The 19,191-nt window shown below is 32.7% G+C and overlaps 1 protein-coding gene across 8 annotated transcripts in view; it reads right to left on the bottom strand.

Moving 5' to 3' along the window:
- The window catches only part of LOC124948844, a 434,489-nt gene that overhangs the window by 269,737 nt on the left and 145,561 nt on the right, over window positions 1-19,191 (bottom strand). The gene's annotated exons all lie outside the window — the stretch shown is intronic.

The raw sequence follows: 19,191 nt of genomic DNA on the forward strand, positions 1-19,191 counted from the left end.
AAAAATTTCAACGAGATCTTCGTACGTGAAAAGATGCAAATAGATTAGAGAGACAACGGGCGGATCAGTGGTGCAAAAACAAAAAACAAGAAAAAAGCAAAAAAAAGGAAGAAAGAAAGAAAAAAAAAAAAGATAGAAATATAAACGTCATTGGAAATGTCAGGAACCTTTTAAAGCCCAGTGTTATCCTTGGCAGATTCCCAAAGGACACTCTTATCTCCCAACTGGTGTTTGCTTTGTGGATCTTAACAGGGTAACCTTCGCTGTTGGCAGAAACGCTTCAGAAGAGAAATTCTACATTGCTTGGTGTTAACTGGACCGAACCGGTGTTAGTGTGCATAAGGTTACTATTCCTTACGTGTCTAGTGAAATAACAAGAGCGAAATATATAACGAAAGGAAGGAAAAGATGGAAGAAATAGTGAATAACATTCGACAAGTGTGCTATCGAGAGAGAAAGTCAATGTGTTTATATGTATCTACGTATAGAGTATACACGTGCGAAAGAGAAAGAGAGAGAAAGAGAGAGAGATGGAGAGAGAGAGAGGGAGAGAGGGAGAGAGAGAGAGAGAGAAAGAGTAAGAGAGGATAAGACGACAATCCGTTGCGTAAATGCCAGGAGGATTTAGATCGGACGTCTCTAATGGCAGCCGGATTTCAATGGCAAATGGCACCTGCCAGATCCTCACCACTTGTTTGGCCAAAGGATTTGTGAAGTCTGCCGGGCGAGATGTGCACCAAGGTTTGTCTGTCCCGTTACGAACGATCAAAGCTACCTACAGAATCGTGAAAATTAACCATGACAGTGTTTTAATGAAAACGAAGAAAGAAAGAAAAAAGAAAAAAAAGGAAGGAAGAAAGAAAAAGAAAAATGAGAAAAATGAAAATGAGAAGGACAAAAAGGAAAACAAATAAAAGAAAAAAAAAAAAAAAGGAACAGGAAAAAAGACGACCAATCAATTCCCGCTAAGAACTTTGGTCTTTTAAATTGAAGTCCTTTACATCAAAAGAAAGCTATAGAGTAGTTTTCTCGAAAAGAAAAAAAAAAAGAAAAAAAAAAGAAAAAAAAAGAAAGAAAAAAAAATTAAATCCCACGATCCTAAATGACCCCCGACCAATCTAGTCTCGATCATGAAATCAACCAAAAAATGTCTAACTATATCCATAGAAGAAAGAAGATAGGATGGAAGGAGGCTTGTAATGTTAGCCGGGTAATACAAGCCAACGCAAAGAAAAAGAGCGATAGTTAAAGAAAGAGAGATAAAGAAAGAGAGAGAGAGAGAGAGAGAGAGAGAGAGAGAGAGAGAGAGAGAGAGATAGTGTTAGACGTGAGTAAATGAAAAAGAAGAAGATAGAGGAAAAGTGTGAGTGAAAGAGAGAGGATGCTAACCCTTTTTCCTCTTCTCAAAAGCCCGAATCCTTCTTCTACACTCGAGGAGAGCAAACAATCTAACAAGCAAAAAAGTCCCTTTTACACCGAGGTTGTTCGATGCTTGTTAAGAAAATCCCCAACCCCACAGGCCAGTTTTCTTTCTTTAGAGTTAAAAGAGAGAGAGAGAGAGAGAGAGAGAGAGAGAGAGAGAGAGAGAGAGAGAAATAGAAATAAAGAAAGAAAAAGAGAGATAGAGTAATGTAGTGAAAGAGATGAGACGAAGAGCGAAGAGACATGGGGGATGTGTCCTTCGTTAAGAGACGTCGACACGGCACCTGGTGTACGATTACGTTCGCAGCATGTGCACATGGGGTTCGGTATGGTGGCGCGAGTGTGCGCCAGAGCACGCGCGCGCACACACGCTACCGTAGCAACGGGATGGCTGGCTGTTGGTTGGATGTCCGACGACGGATCGTGACGGATGAGAAACGTCCAATCTCTCTCTTTCTCGTTTCCTACTAGCTCGACGAGTTCTGAACGAGTCTATGAAACATCGATGAATTCTACTCGTTGTTATACTTGTTACTCTGATCTCTAAATACATCTAAACTTTCGTACGTATATCATTTCGATTTTATAATCTCTAAAAAAAAAAAAAAAGGAAAAAAAAGGAAAGAAACAAAATGATGTTCTGCATTTTCTAATTATTGTTTAATATTATTAAAATCGTCTACAATTCAATTTTAATTTGTTTCTTTTTCTTTTTTTTTTTTTATAACTGAAAAGAAAATTATAAAATTTTGAAACTTATAAGTATAATACACCTATATTATTATTAAGGGTTAAGGATTATTAAGAATTAAGATATTATTATTAAGGATATATATATATATATATATAATTAACGAACATTTTTTGAATATGTGATAATAGATTAATATTAATAAAAAAATAAAGAAATAAAAAATAAATGAGATAAGACTTAAAAGATAAATATATACGCATGGAATTGCACTTGAGTTTATACTATTCTCAGTAATCAAGTTTCCAAAGAAATCCGTCCTGGAGAATTATTTAGAAATTTGATATTTTTGAAAAAAATTATTATGCTAAGCAAACAATAGTCACGATTAATATATACAGGTAAACATACATACAAATATTGAATTGATGAAAAATTGAGTATACAAAAATTGAAGAAAAATTTTATTTACTATTTTTAGTAAATTGGAAAAAAATTTCTTCAATTTTTGAGTTGTGAAAAATTGAAGAATATTTCTTCAATTTTTGTATAAAAAATGGGACAAAATTTGGCATCAATTCAATATATATATATATATATGTATATATATATGTATACATATGTATATACATATATCTTAGCAAATTGATCAACTATATTTTTAATAAATTTCATCTCTTTTCTACAATAATATCATTCATACTTTCTATTACATTGAGTTTTCATAATGATCACGAATGAATGAAAAGATCGTTTTTATGAAAATATGAGAATACTAACCCATGAGAATGAAAAGTATATTTTTAGAAAGTTACGCTTGACGTTATAAAATCACATCTGTACAAAGAAAAGAAAGAACTATTCCAACGTACAAAAAAAAATAAAAAAAAACAAAAAAAATTAAAGAAAATATTCTGAAAATGAAACGTACGATAATAATTCATATCCGTTAGTTCTCTTGTTTTCTTTTTTCCAATCTTAGAATAGAAGCGAAGAAAAGTTCTTCTTATCGAAGAACAAGAAACGATAGTAAATGATGTTCAATAATATTTCGTGGCTTAAGATATACAATGCGTGTACTCGAAGACATCCGAAGCGCAAAAAGTGTGCTAACTCGACGGGCCGACAGAGGGAAGGAAAACTTGATGGATTTTAACCCTAACCGGTATTCGATTACCGATGACGGCACCCCTCGGCCGATAATCCATTATAGTTCTTGCATCCACTTCACCCCTCAAAACCTCCCCCTTGCTCCACGTCTCTCTCTTCCCCCTCCCTCCCTCCCTCCCTCCCTCCCTCCCTCCTTCCCTCCCTCCCTCTCTCCTTTCCTCTCCTCTCCTCTCCTCCACTCCACTCCATTCCACACCACCTCTTTCTCCCTTAAACCTCCTTCTCTCCACCCGCCATCGTTCGTCGCCATGACTCGTACATTTTCTGGAATTTATCAAGTCCAGATTGGATAGTAAATGAACTTTACGTGGAATTTCGATACCCTTGAGAATCTATGTTAAGAAAATGGCCGATTCGAAATTGCAAAGATATAAATTTTATATATACTGAATCATTGTTCTACAAGATTACGTATTGTCATTTGGAATTAATGAATTTTTTAGTTAAATCAAATTGATTTTGAATAGACAAATAGATACCTAGTATGTAGGATCAAACTTTAATTCTATATTATAAAAATTAAACTTATGTAACGTCTACTGTAAATTAAACCTATGTAACTTTTCAATCACATATATATACATATACGTATATTTTTTTTTAAGTTTTATTTTATTTAAATAAATGTCACAATTCAAATATATACATATTTAGATATATGAAGTATTATATATAATTGATATAATTTCTATTTAATTATTACATATGAATAATTAAATAAGTTATATGATATATAATTATATATATAATATAATTTATAATATAATTTTATATAATATATTATTCCTAAATTTAAAATTGTTTAAATTTACTATTAAAATTTATTATTCACATACTAATAATATATAACATATAAATACATAATTTATATATACACATAAATACACATAATTTATAGATACATATAAATACATAATTTATATGTTATCTATAAAAGATAAATTAATTCTTATTTTGTATCGAAGTGTTTAATATTACTAAGTACTTATAAATTTCAATTATACGATTATTATAATATCTCAGTACAAATAATACCATTATATTTAACTTTTCTATTATATAATTTTTAAAATGATTAATAAATTAATATACATAAGTATATATATAATATAATGCAAAAAACTGATTAAAATATGGTATTTCAACTATACGCGTACATGTTGAGAGAACTTAATGATAGTTCCAACAAAAGATGCAACGTTCGTGAAGAAAAGAATATGATAGGTTCAAGAGTCGATGCATTTCGATGGAAAACTAGGGGGAGGTGGGGGAAGTGAGGGTGGTATGGAGATGGGGGGATCGAAGAGAAGAGAGAGAGAGAGAGAGAGAGAGAGAAAAGAGACGAAGGAGAGGAAACGCTCGATTCGGTTCTCAAGGACTAAAGTCAGCTACGATCGTAGTAAAGTGAAGAGGAGAAAGAACGAGTGGGAGGGAGGGAGGGGGATGTGATGATACGGTCGTTTCTATACTATACGTAGGTACGTACGAGTATAGAAGGGAAGAAAAGGGCGGGGCCCCTTTAATCTTCGCGGATCAAAACGTCGTGGCGGCACGAGGCAAATCGGGCCCTACACAACACACATTTAAACATATACACCCGCATACAAACGATTACTAACGCCTGCAACGAGGAGGACCATGATTGCTTCGCGTATTCGAGTGGAAGCCTAACAGCATTTCAAAGGGACGGCCACCGCAAAGAAATTGTATTGTAATTAAAACGACTTCCACATTGAAAAGATATATATATATATATATATATATATATATATATATATATATATATCACCATCTGTAAGTTTATATGTATGTGTATGTGTATGATGCTCTTATATAACAAAAAAGAATTTCTAGACTAGAAGATCTTTCATTAAAAGAAATTTAAACTTTCAGGAAAAGAATGGAGTTTATGAAAATATAAAATCAACGAATAAATTAATAGGATAAAGAGTAAAGAATAAAAAGTCAGCTAAATTTCTGCGTTCAACGATGAAATGTATTTTATTTTCCTTTTTTGTTTTTTTATTTATTTATGAACTTCTCTCTCTCTCTCTCTCTCTTTCTCTCTCACTTTTTCTTTTACTATCTCTATATCTCTGTCTCTTTTTCTCTCATTTTTTTCGTCGTGTTTAATCAATATTTTCCAATATCTTTCAAGCTGAATACATACTAAAATTTACGATGCTTTATTATCAACGACTTGCCATATTCATACCGTTAATGACTTTTTCTCTCTCGAAGTGTAATACGTATATATATAAATATATATATATATATATATATATATATATATGCATATAAATAGATAGGTTCGATCGACTAAGCGAGTATTGGGAAAGAACAGAAAAAAAGTAGAGAGGAGAGAAATACGATGCAAAAGAATGCAGAGCGAAGGTATCAGATTTAACGGTAGCGTGATTATTCGCGAAGGCTGAAAATTGGATGGCTCCATTCCGTTGTTAAGGTTCAAAAGGAAAACGTATTAAAATAAGAGAGGACACCGTTAGAGAGAGAGAGAGAGAGAGAGAGAGAGAGAGAAAGAGAATATAGCAAATCGATCTGAACGATTAAAGAGAATTCTTTTTTAAAATCTTCGTCGTTTATTTCTAATGAGTTTCTTTTTATCATTTTTACGATATTCTATAAAATTAAAAAGAAATATATATATATATATATACGCTTTTCGAACAAAAGATTGTAGATATCATTTGTGAAATATAAAAAATTTAACATGCTATTCTTCATAAAGTTTCTCGATTAACTACATATATAACGATCCATTGAACGAATAAAATTAAAAAAAAAAAAAAAAGATGAAAAATGTATCTTTTTAATTCGATACGTTTTTCCTTGTTTCTATAAATTGCGAAAATGTGTCAATTCTTTATACATCAAAAAAAAAAAAAAGAATCGAAAAATGAAAAAAGAAAAAAAAGATGTAGGATGGTCGTTTAACACGAGAAAAATACTATTTCGAATAAGAGAGGACATTGTTAGAGAGAAAAAAAGAAAGAGGAGAGAGAAAGAGAGAGGAAGAGAGAGGAAAAGAGATAAAGAGAGAGAGAAAGCGAGAGAATAGTACAAGCAAATCGATTTAAATGATGCAAGAGAATTCTTTTATAAATTCTTTATCATTTATTTCTAACGAATTTCTTTTTATCATTTTCTTCTATAAAATTAAAAAGAATATATATATATATATATATATAATATATATATAAAAAGAATATATACATAAAAAGTATATATATATATATATATATATATATATATATATATATATATATATATACATACATTAACATGCTTTTGTTCATAAAAAGTTTCTCAATTAATTATACACATAATGACCGGCCGGACGAATAAAATTAAAAAATGAAAAAGAAAATATAAGAAAAAAAAAATGAAGAATGTAACTTTTTTATTCGATGCCATACTTCTTTCATCGTTTCTATAAATTGTGAAAATATCAATTCTTTATAAAAAAAAAAATAAATAAATAAATGAGGGATGATTATTTAACACGAGACAAACGCAATTCCGAGCCGCTAAAATGCGTATAACTGACCCTCGCAAATCGTTAGAAAAGGTCGCGTTCACCCTCGTCGCATAACATCGAGAAAGGAAATGTTCGACCCTCTCGAATAATAAACGGATCGTTAACATTGATTAAAGCGCGTGATATTCGTGGGCCGATCCTTTCGATCGGCTTTTTTCCCTCTCGCCGCTACGATCTCATCATCCTTAGCTACGTGTTCTGAACGAATACCGAATGGTTTCTTCCGTTAAGAGGACCGAATGGTTTATGTCTTTTCCGTTCCATCGAGGTAATCAAGATGATCGTATCTCCTCGACTGTCGCAAGACCGAATGGTCTGCAATGAGATCGTATTATTCCCAGTTGCGTATAAATCTTGATTAACGAGAACCTCGTAATAGATATAGTAGTGGAGATCTATGATCAAATGTACGTATACATTTTATTTAAAGTTTGTAATTGAAATGAAAAAAAAAAATAAATAAATAAATAAATAGTAATAAAATAAATAAATAAATTTATTTATTTAGTAATTTCGTGAAAATTGTTTCATTTATTATTTTATTCGTTACTGAATTGATTATAATTTACGTTTATTTGTTAAAATTATAAATCTTTCTTTAAGGATCGATTATTTGACTAATCACAGTAAAAATAGGTATACATAAAATGTCGCTAGATTTGATATTAAACTTTTCTAATTTATCTCTAATTCTATATTAATCTAATATTTTTATTTCTTCATTTATAATTAGTTTCTCTTATATCACCTATAATTATTATCTCCACCTCTATTAATAAATTGTAATATATAAATAGTAAGATAATAGATGAATAGTAAAAATAATAGATGAATAGTAAAAATGATAGATGAATAGAATGAATAAAAATGAATTAAATAATAAAGTAACAACATGTGTACTATAAAATCGATAAGCTAAATAAATATAACATTAATAAATATATATAATATACATACATATATATATATATATGTATATTTATATAATTCATATTATATTTATATATATGTGTACAAAATGGGATATATCGAGATGAAATTCGGACTAACGAGTAATTGATATGATTTAATTAAAAGAAACCAAAATATACCGATAGATAAATAACGTAAAAAGCATTTCATAATCGAACGAATGATACACGCGTGTTTATTTTCGTCTACCATTTGCTATCGTATTTTCTCTTTTTATACTCTTCTTCATTTTACTATACGTTCTCTTACTCGTTCCTGGATCTATGTATATTATTTTATATATATATATATATATATATATATATATATAAAATTAATGAATTATATTATATATAGCAATTTCCTTAAAAAGCAACCAAAAAACAGATTCTTTTGTTCATAAACTCATAAAAAATTCGATAATATACAGCATGATAATGAAGTTCTGGAATAGATATTCCAGCTTGTAATAAGTTTGAAATTTCATTGGAAGGCAACTTGTCCTGTAAGACGAGGTTCCGTCGTCCTGTAAGCTTATCTTTTATGCAATTTTCCTTCGGAGCAAAGAATAACTCAACATGTAGGAAATCCTAGTCCGTTTTCAAAAGAGAGACAAGCAACTCTTCCACTTGCCTTTCATATTATAACCAAAGAAAAAGAATAAAAAACAGACATAGAAAGAGAAAAACAGAGAAAGAAAAAGAGAAAGAGAGAGAGAGAGAGAGAGAGAGAGAGAGAAAGAGAGAAGACTATGTTGGAAAGCAGCTTTTTTCACGGTGCACACGAGTGAGCGCACGTGTACTTACTTAAACTATACAAGGAAAAAAGAGAGAGAGAGAGAGAGAGAGAGAGAGAGGGAGAGTAAAAGAAAAGAGCTTTCGTTAGACATTATACTCGTCTAACGCGCGTAACCATGGCATATAATGGACGAAAACACGTAGCAGTTCTTCCTGCTCATGTGACCATGCGAAGTAACCCTTGTAACGACGAGCCGCATCGCATTTACGTCTTCTTTACTTTCTTCTTTCCTACCATCCTTTCCTTCAAGCGTAGAAAAGTATATGGTACGGGGAAGGTGGTGGGATGGATGGGACGGGTTGGTTCAAAAGGGGGATGGTTGGGAAGAAGAAGTTTGATGGTGACGATGATGGTGGTGGAAAAAAGAAACACGCTCGTGTAAATCCCATCGTGGACGCTCGTCATTATGCTCGCAATGCGAATAAAAAATAAGAGACACGTACTTTAGAATTATTTTAATGACGACCTCGTGTACTTACATACATATATACATTTTCTCTCTCTCTCTCTTTCTCTCTCTCTTTCTCTAACTTTATTTCTCTTTTTCTTTCTTTTGTTACATTTTATTTCTTTTTTCTCCTTCTCTCTCTCTCTCTCTCTCTCTCTCTCTCTCTCTCTCTCTCTCTCTCCTAGACTTCTCTCAATCTCTGGATATAAATTGAGAGTAAATTTTCGTATTGGACTAATGCTTCACTATATCCCTAGAATTTATCTCAAAAAAAAAAAGAATAAAGAACAGAAAAAGAATTAAAAAAAAAATTATATAAAGTACTCTTTAACGTTTACCATGATTCTCATAATATTATAATAATGTGTGCGTAGACTGACTTCATTTTTCATCGGGCGAAAAGGTTAATGGACGAAGAAATGAAAAGAACAGAAAAGCAAAAAAAAATATATTTTACCGTAACTCGCTCGGTAGCGACGAAACGACGACGACGACGACGACGACGACGACGACGAGGATGACGATGACGAACGTAAGTAGCCAAGTTTTTCTTTTCTTTTATTCATTTCTTTCTCTTTCTCACTCCGTCCCTTTCTCTTTCTCTTTTTCTTTCTCTCTTTTAACGCGTTCATTCGCGACAATTAATTACCGCGTGCGACGCGTACGTACTCACGCGATTTAAAGATCCATCGACGGTGTCGTGTACCCGCCCTCGTTAATGCGTATAATTAACGAATTGCGTACGTTAATTGGCCAACGTTATTTGTACGACCAAGTAAAAGTAAAAAAATAATTGTTAAAGATCGACTAATTAACTGTTCTTAATCTGTTCATTTATAAAAGAATTCTCATCTTTCTTACCTCATCTTTTCTTTTATTGTTTTTATATGTTTCTTCATCCATCCCTTCATCACTATTATGATGGTATCACCAACCTAGGCTCATTCGCGTGGCCGTGCGGTATATCACGTAAAAATGTCGTTAATACGATCGACCGCCGTCCATTGGGACCGTCCCGTTCCTTACTCTAGCGATTTCAAAGCTTCTCGAACAAATTGCACCGTAACACGCACTTCCCCGTTTGCGCGTTGAACACGCCTTCTCTATCTTTTTTTATCTTTCTATCTCTCTATTTATCTATCTATCTATCTATCTTTCTATCTCTCCCTCTCTTTTTCTCTTTCTTTCTCTCTCTCTCTCTCTCTCTCTCTTTCTCTCTCTCTCTCTCTTTATCTTTCATTGTCGTTCTATATATTTTCTATCTCACTTCACATGAAAGTGATAACGACGTGCTCACTATAAAACAAGGAGTAATTCCACGAAGGACGTCACAATCACGTCCAATCACGTTCATTGGTTTCTTTGATTTTTTGGTTTTTGTTTTTTCTTTTTTTTTTTGCTTCTTTTATATTATTTTATTTTATTTCTCTTTCTCTTTTTTATTTCATTTTATTTCTTTTTTTTTTCTTTTTCTTTTGAAAATCGTTTTTGTAATAAAGGAAAAAATTTTATCTCTTAGAACGATCACGATGATCATATGGAATAATTTCATTCGACAATAAGTTAAAATATTTTAATTATCTTCAATTATTCGAACAAAAGTGTTTTTCTCTATGAATTTGTTATAACGAACGGATAATTTAATTGGATAATTAATTACGATTCGTAATAACGAAGAATAGTTTTTCGTTTAATTAATGACGTCGTGATGTATATAGTTTAATTAATTAGAAGAGAAAGAAAGAAAAAAAAAAATAAATATATATCAAATCTTCACAAACAATTTCTACGTACATATGTATCTGTATAGAAAATGAATTTAATCGAATTACTATTCGGTGGAAAATCATTTCGGCACATAAACAAGTCTAATAATTTATACAAAACTCATTAACACTTTTGTTTGAATTACCACCTTTGAAAAAGGTGACTCAACGTATTCGTTTAAACAGATAAATACGAAATACCGATTTAATCGGGTCTATACTCGACCCGTTTTTCAAACTTTCGCTCGTTTTCATTCCTGCTGCTCGATAACTTGGATTCGATGGAGGACCATTTGCGGCTTTTAATCAAACGCTCAGTCCGTGTATCGGTTGTGCGATCGACAAATTGTATTAATGCTGATTGAAGTCGAACCATAGATAGATAGATAGATAGATAGATAAATAGATAGATAGATAGATAGATAGAAAGATAGATAGATAGATAGATAGACAGATAAATAGATAGAGAGACAGATAGATAGATAGATAGATAGATAGATTGATCGATCGATTGATCGTTGGCATGAAAATTCCTATAGTAATTAATGAGAGTATCCAATCGTTAAGCTTGATGAGTGAAATAAAAGGGCAAGGTGTTTTCGTTCGATTGACGATCTCAGAGATAACGTCGAAGTTCCTTTCTCTTTCTCTCTTTCTTTCTATCTTTCTGTCTCTTTTTCTTTCTTCTCGATGAAAGCCAGCAGCAATATCGTCTAATGGCTCGAGAGACAAATGCCGCAACGTTCTTGACGGCCTTCGGCGTTCCCGACGTTCCAAACCCTGAGGACACAGACGCCCCTTCTGAACGTCGTGATTTCATTCCGACGACTCATCTTCTCGATTAAGGGTACACTAACTTTTCAATCAACCGTTAACTTCGCGGTCATAGAAGCGTGCCTTCGCAAGATGATATTCTCGACTACGATGAGACAACGGAAGATCCCTTTTCAACTATCGTTCATAATCTTTTTTTATGGTACAACAACGATTTCTCTTTTTTCTTTTTTTCCTTTTTTTTCAAAAAAAAAAAAAAAAAAAAAAGAAAAAAAAGAAAAAAAAAGAAATGAGAATAAATACGCGTATCATTCAGTGCAAATATTCTTTCGTTAAATTTCATCTTTTTTTTTCTTTTTTTGAAATAAAAAAAGAAAAGAACGAACGAAGAATACGTATAACGCAAGAAAAAAGAAAAAAAAGCAAAAGAAAAAATACGTATCATGCCATGCGAATATTCTTTCATCAAAATTTCATTTTTCTTTTTTCGAAAACAAGAAAGAACAAAGGAAAAAGACGTATAACGCAATGCAAATAGATATTCGACGAGAATCATTGACAAATTTTTCGTTCATTTTTAAATAGCTTTTCTTCTCTTTAATATTCGATAAAAAAGAAAAAAAAAAAAAGAAAATAAGAAAGAAAGGAAAGAAAAGAAAAGAAAAGAAAGAAAAAAAAACGTGCATAATGCTACTTTACACACGCACATACGTGATATATATTAAATGTGAAATTTTACTTCTACTTTCTCATTCGAAGCGATCAGGGTTGGGAGGGTGGTGGGGTGATGGTATCCAGGGGGTAGGCGTGTAATTCGAAGCCGGCTTAATCCGGAGCTCGTGAGCAGCTTCGAGAAGAGACCATGGAAATGTTTTCCGAAAGAGAATATTCAATTTCAACCGATCGATCCTCCTCGTTAAATTGGTACCTCTATGCGAGTCGTAAATTCCGTTGAAAATTATTCGCTTCTGCTATACAATACGGAACGCGATTCTACGTTCTATACACACATACACACACACACACGTATGCATGCATACATATACATACATAGGACACATATATACATATATACATACACAATCATATATATATATATATATATATATATATATATATAAATATATACACATGTATAATTCATATATAGATACAAATAATACATAGATAGATATGCATAGTATCTTTATGATTTATATCATATGGATAAAACGTCGACCGAATGCATAAACATTCGAATGATGAGATATATTGCAATTAATTGGAGTGCGTAGCGTGCATACAAGGAAAATTATTATTTTCAATAAGCCGACGGAGAGCATAGCTCTCACTTGATGAAGTCCCAGTACCGTTTCTCCGAGGGAATAAAATACGAGCTTTTTTTACATTGAAACGGCAAATATCGAATAAGACAGATAGAGAGAAAAAAAGAAAGAGGAAGAGAGAGAGAGAGAGAGAGAGAGAGAGAGAGAGAGAGAAGCTTCGGAAAAACGCCTGTGGTTATTTAAAATTCCTATGAATGAGACACATACACCTATACACAGAACGTATTCTAACGAAATTCCTCAACGTGAAAATCTGATGAGAGCGCATGCTCGTCCAACCGCGATACATCGTGTCCGTAACCACATCACTTACAAACCACGTACGGAAGGCGATGAGAAAGTTTCGTCGATACCAATACACGTTCCAAAACTTGCCCCATGGATTCCAATATCGCCACCACCGAGCTTAATAATGAAATTACGAATATTAACCGACCTTCTCAAATTTCTTGGATGGCGAACGTAAAATTAATAAAAACTCATACCATCGTGATTGACGTTTTCCTTTCTCACTTTTTCTCTCTTTCTCCCTCTCTCTCTTTCTCTCTCTCTCTCTCTCTCTCTCTCTCTCTCTTCCTGTTTTTTTATTCCTTTTTCATTGAACACGATCTCTATTGAAATTAATATTAAAAAAAAAAGGAAAAGAAAAAAAGAAAAAATTGGAGACAGAAAGATCGTAAAATATATATTCTATGGGACTATTGAAATAAAGCGTAAAAACTTGAACGATAACTCAACGAGTCGGTTACGCTCGGAGAAAGGCCGATGATTGTTTCACTGTGGGGAGAAGAAAGAAAATGGCGAGGATAACATCGACGACGACGACGACGACGACGACTACGACGATTATTTCGCTTTCCCAGCAAATGGCACATAAACATAGCCACGGGGTACCATAAGGGTAAGGGCCATGGGGAAACTAACAGGTTAACCAACTGAACGAAAGTATGATTTATAAAAGTGAATGGTCGCCGCAGAAGAAAATCAGAGTTCTTAAATAAAAAGGAAATATGTATATCGTCTTGTTCATAACTATAATAAAACGTTGTTCTTCATAATAGTATCATTTATAATTATATTATACTACGTTATAAAAATCGTTAAAAATTCATCTATGCATATTTATTTGTTATTTGAACCGATCGAAATTATTCTTAAAATATATTTACGATTACGAAAGATAAAAAATTTACTATGATATAATCTACATTATTAAAAATTTTTCATAATAATCTTTATTTGTATAACGATCAAAATAATAATTATCATTTAAAAACAATCGCAAAATGATAATCGATGATAATAAACAAAGGGAAAAAAAATAAATAAATAAAGGAAGAAAAAAAGAACAGAAATCTAATTCTAAACGAAAAAATAATATATAATACAAAGGAGAATTCAATTAGTTAAGAATTAGTCCTCCGGATTACAAATGAGCGCTATCGAGAGAGACGACTCGTATGACCAAATCCTAAGTCGACACTAAACTGTTCAAGTTTACTAAGTCCCCATCGTATCTCGACTTTCCTCCTTTCTTTTCTCGTGAGATTTCTTTTTCACCGTCTGATGAGAAATAAAGTGGCCGTAAATTCTATGCCGACTAGCAAGTAGTAATAGTCCTAGTCTACCTCCTCCTCCTCCTTCCCTCCCTCTTTCTCTTTTTCTTCTTCTTCCTTCTTTCTATCTTCTTCTCCTTTTTTCTTCTCTTTCTACTAACCAAAACTCACTCCAGACGCGAACAGAAACCATAGGAGTATTTAGACTGTTTCCTGCTACTCCTTACGAGGAATATCCGAGGATCGCGTATCTTTCCGCCCCACGAATTTCGGGGTCGAAGAGAAATGACCGTGAAACGGCGAACGATGCCGTCCCAAGATCGTTAAGTACATTAGGAGACCGTTACTCGCAGAAACGAAAGCTTCTGTCCGGATACGCGACGTTATATTTCTCGGCAACGTTTCCAAATACTTTTCCTAAGTTACAAATAAAGCTTGAAAAAGTTAAAAAAAAAATTAAAGAAAAAAAAAAAAAAGAATATCCTGTCAAGAAATTATAACCCGCCTCCCTCCTCTTCGTCCCTCCCCTTCGTCACCCTCTAACCTGTATGTCACGGATCATAGAATGTAATGGACTACGAAGAAAAAGACGAAGATTAACGTACTCTTCTTGTTCACCTTAATAAACACCATAATAATATCCGACGACGTATTATTATTAATCTCGAGTTTCCTTGTTTTAATGGAACTCTGTAGAAAGAAATAATGTCGTAGTGAAACATGTAATGTAATAACTAAAAACGACAAACGATACATTTAACATGTGTTACTATTAATCACGAGTTTTCTGTTTCGTTTCGTTTCGTTTCGTTTCGTTTCATTTCGTTAGGACATTAATCTGAAAGAGAAAAAGTAATACTGTAAGAAATTATCATGCCTAACTGTAATTAGTCCTAAGTAGATAATTATATGGTAATTATGGCCAAGTGGAATAATTAATTTTTAACAAGAATTTTTCTTTGTCCAGTTTTCTTTTTCTTTTTCATTTCAACGAATAATATCTTGTCTTTTTTTAATAATAAAATTAAAAAAAAAAAAAAAAAATAAAAAAAATAAAAAAAAGAAGAAAAGAGAGAAAACAGAAAAGAAAATAATTTTTAACGATACGTTAAAGGAAAGAATAAAACAAAATAATCATTTTCATCTCGGTTTTAACAATTTACTGTTCTTCTTAATTACAGCACTCTTCATTTTCATCCCACTTTTCCCATTTTCATTCCCATTAGAAAGAGTCGCAGCCTAGAGGGCATATATCCATCTTATGACGCGATTGTATTACTCGGCCGAAACGAAACTAATGCGAGTACGTAACGTACGTAAGTACGTATGTATGTATGTATAAACATATATATACGTATACATATGTATGTACGCATGCATACACATATACTTATGTACGTATGTATGTACGTTAATATGTAAGTACGTAGATACGTATTAGGGAACCCTGAGTTTATACATTCTTTTTTTGTCCCCCACCTATCCCTCGCATAACTTCCGAGACGAACTGAATTCCGTGCGCTCGGAAAGCTTCCAGACTTAAAAATGGACCGACGAGAGAAATCTCTCGTAAATCGGGTGTAAATTCAAAATTTTCCCTCGGCGACGCAGACTCGTCCGTTCGAGCTCCTGGAATTTCATATAATTTCCCATCTTTCGTCCCAAACGTATTCGACATTACGATCGTATAAACGTGTTTTGAATTACATTTTGACATACATATTTGACATAATTCAATTTGATAATGAACTAATCTTTCGAAATTTCTACCTCTCTTTTCTCTTTTCCTTTTTTTTTCGTTCTTTTTCATTATCAATCATTTTCACATAACTATGAAAATAATAATAATAATAATAACTTAATTAACAATATGTGATTACAAGCGTATAATTATAAAATAATATAAGCGTATAATTCTAAAAAAAAAAGAAATATATATATATAAATACATACACGTACAGACATAAATTGTATTAACTTTGCTCCTGTTAAAAATGATTCATCCCTCTTTTTTGTCAGGCATCCCCTGATGACAATCGTCGAATCCGATTAATCAAATCAAAGAGTCGAAACGTAGGGCCCGGTTACGAAGCAATTAAAGCTTAGGATTAATTGCGACCGCACGCCGGGAAAAATAAGTCCATAAATTAACGGCGTCCGACATCGTCTCGTTCCTCTTCTCTTCGCTTTTCTCCACGGCACGAATCTGGATTCTATCCGACGTCTCGTCGGATCTTGCGTGGCAAGCCACTCTTCTCTCTCTCTCTCTCTCTCTCTCTCTTTCTCTTTCTCTTTTTTTCTTCTTTCTTTCTTTCTCTTTTGCAAGCCGACAATCTCTTTTCCCTTGCCACGGATAACTTATTGCTCTGACAACGCACTATGCATTTCCGAAGCGATTAAGTTGTTGCCCGTGTGCCTTTTTTACATCTCCTTCGTCTTTTCATCCCACCGTCACTCCCCCGCCACTGCCCCAACACTCCCTCTCATTCCTTTGAATCACCGTAACGCCGATGCCTGGAAAACTCCCTTAAAAGTCGAGACTTTCACAACGAAGCCCACCCTTTCCAACCTACCCATCCCATCATCCCATCTCTCTTCCTTCATCTACGTTTTTCCTCCTGACAACGAAGAATCGATTCGACTTACCTATTACTCACTCGTAATCTTGTCTCGTATAAATAGAAAGTACAAATAAAAGAGAAAAAGTGATAGAACGAAAAAAGAAGAAGAAAGAAAAATAATACAATGAAATAACAACAATAACTAGTAGATATCTGCAATAACGAAGAAAGTTTAATTACATTCTTGATTAAATACAGTAGGTACATTATTACGAGCTTTTCTTTTCTCTCTCTCTCTCTCTCTCTCTCATTTATTCTCAAAAAAATTTTGTTCTTTTTAAAACAGATATATCGATCGGGAAAAAATCGAAATGAAAATTGAAAAGAAGAAATGCAATCTTTTCGATGATCGCGTTTGACCAACCTCGTATTGTTGAAAGTGATAGGGAAGGTAGTAAAAGAGAGAGCGAGAGAGAGAGAGAGAGAGAGAGAGAGAAGGGGGGGGGGGCTAAAGTATATTTTCAAAGTTCTATTCCGCGTTCCGTAACGCAAAAAGTATCGAAGGGTGATGTTCCTTCTCTTCCTCTTTGCCATTTGAAAAACGCTGACTGCGGAATAACCGTGCGTTCGTTCGGTTGAGGGACTACGGCGTTTTTTTATGCGACACAAAGTAGCACTTTGCCAAATGACCCGAATCTTTTTAGGGTGTCAGAGTCGCAATCACAGCGCACCGTCGCAGTTTCCGTTGTCCTCGTCACGGAATCGTGTGAATAACGAGAAAGAGAGAGAGAGAGAGAGATCGAAAAATCGAGAGAGAACGCTTGGCAAAGTTCATTCGGTGTATGTACGACGACAGAACGAAAATGACGGTATTCATTTTCGTGGGACGATAATAAAAATCGTTCAAAGTACACTGCCGACTCTTCTTATTCCAAGAGAAAAGAGGACCATGGGAGTCCATAAAGGAAACTCGTTTCTGAATTCTCCTCAACATTTTGTCGGATATTTTACACACATACACATATGTGTATATATATATATATATATATATATATATATATATATATATATATATATATATATATAGTTTACTCTCTTGTATTTTTATTGCTTCGCAATTCTCATCCAATCGCATGTACTATCGAAACAACGTTGATATTTATGATCGATGTCGTTATATCGTATCAATGTTAAAATTAATTTTCAGATATTTTAAATCGATAAAATGAAGTGTAATGATTATAGAAATAACATTATTTCCATTAACTCCTCTAATATACGAATGTTAAATATGTATTTTTATTCAAACTCACTAGTCGATCATATTGAATTTTTATCAATTTAACAATAATTTTGGCTCGTCTGTTTTTAATTAAAAAAGAAACAAAATTAAATGAAATAATACATATGTATATAATTATACGTTATACGTTGATATTAATAAATTCGTAAAAAGAGACGGACATTAAATAAAACGATACTAAAACGTAGTACAGAAGAATTCAAAATGATTTAATTAGTGGTCACATTATTACGCGATAACCTCTGTGTGATAAATATATTGTGATAAATATATTGTGATAAATATATATGTTATAAATATATAAATATATCTTATATATCTCAAAACAAATATTTTCGAAGAATTTCCATAGGACGTACTAATACTTTGCAAGTACTTTAGAAAAGCTTAACGATGATCTTCTATGCGATTAAAATTCTATATAAAGGAATAAAATGTTGTAGTAAAATACGATGGAGATATACGTTAATAAATTCTTAAAAAGAAACAATACATAAAGGTTACGCTTACCTAATGTTCATTCCTCTACGATTTGGCTGCGACTGATCGTGAGACGATAAACAAAACGATGTTGAAACGTAGTACAGAAGAAATCAAAACAATCTAATTAGCGGTCACATTATTAAACGATAACCTCTGTATGGTAAACATATTCGTCTTAAATAAAAAAACAAATATTTTCTAAGAATTTCTATAGAACGAACTGATACCTTGTAAGTACTTTAGAAAAATTTAACGATGGTATTTTACAGAAAAGGTAGTTAATAAAAATACTATATAGAGGAATAAAATATTGGAGTAAAAAGATCAAAAAGAACGACCTCAATGATAACAGATTCACTTCTATCCGGAGTAAAGATGAGGGGA

Source organism: Vespa velutina, chromosome 4 (assembly GCF_912470025.1).
Source record: "Vespa velutina chromosome 4, iVesVel2.1, whole genome shotgun sequence".
Taxonomy (NCBI): domain Eukaryota; kingdom Metazoa; phylum Arthropoda; class Insecta; order Hymenoptera; family Vespidae; genus Vespa; species Vespa velutina.